This window comes from Tupaia chinensis, unplaced genomic scaffold (genome assembly GCF_000334495.1).
Source record: "Tupaia chinensis unplaced genomic scaffold, TupChi_1.0 Scaffold000352_1, whole genome shotgun sequence".
NCBI lineage: Eukaryota > Metazoa > Chordata > Mammalia > Scandentia > Tupaiidae > Tupaia > Tupaia belangeri.
In genome coordinates this window covers 146,636-146,921 of record NW_006159846.1, presented here as the reverse complement: position 1 = coordinate 146,921, position 286 = coordinate 146,636, and the positions used below count along the sequence as shown (strand labels likewise).

The following is a 286-nucleotide window of genomic DNA, read 5'->3' as shown; positions in this document are numbered from 1 at the left end:
AAAGAAGAGTTAACCCCGATTCTGCTCAAGTAATTTCTAAAATATCCAAAAGGGTGAATTTCTCCCTAATTCATTCTATGAAGCCTCTATCACCCTTATCCTTAAACCAAATAAGGACAAGACTAGGAATGAGAACTATAGATCAATATCCCTGATGAATATAGATGTGAAGATTCTCAACAAGATACTAGCAAATCGTATACAGCAACTTATAAAAAAGATTGTACATCATGATCAGGTATGCTTTATCCCAGGAATGCAAGGTTGGTTCAACATATGAAAAACC

The 286-nt window shown here is 34.6% G+C and overlaps 1 protein-coding gene across 1 annotated transcript in view; it reads left to right on the top strand.

Annotated features, from left to right (window-relative positions):
* LOC102496004 (vomeronasal type-2 receptor 116-like) overlaps positions 1-286 on the top strand; it is a 23,984-nt gene that overhangs the window by 18,866 nt on the left and 4,832 nt on the right. The gene's annotated exons all lie outside the window — the stretch shown is intronic.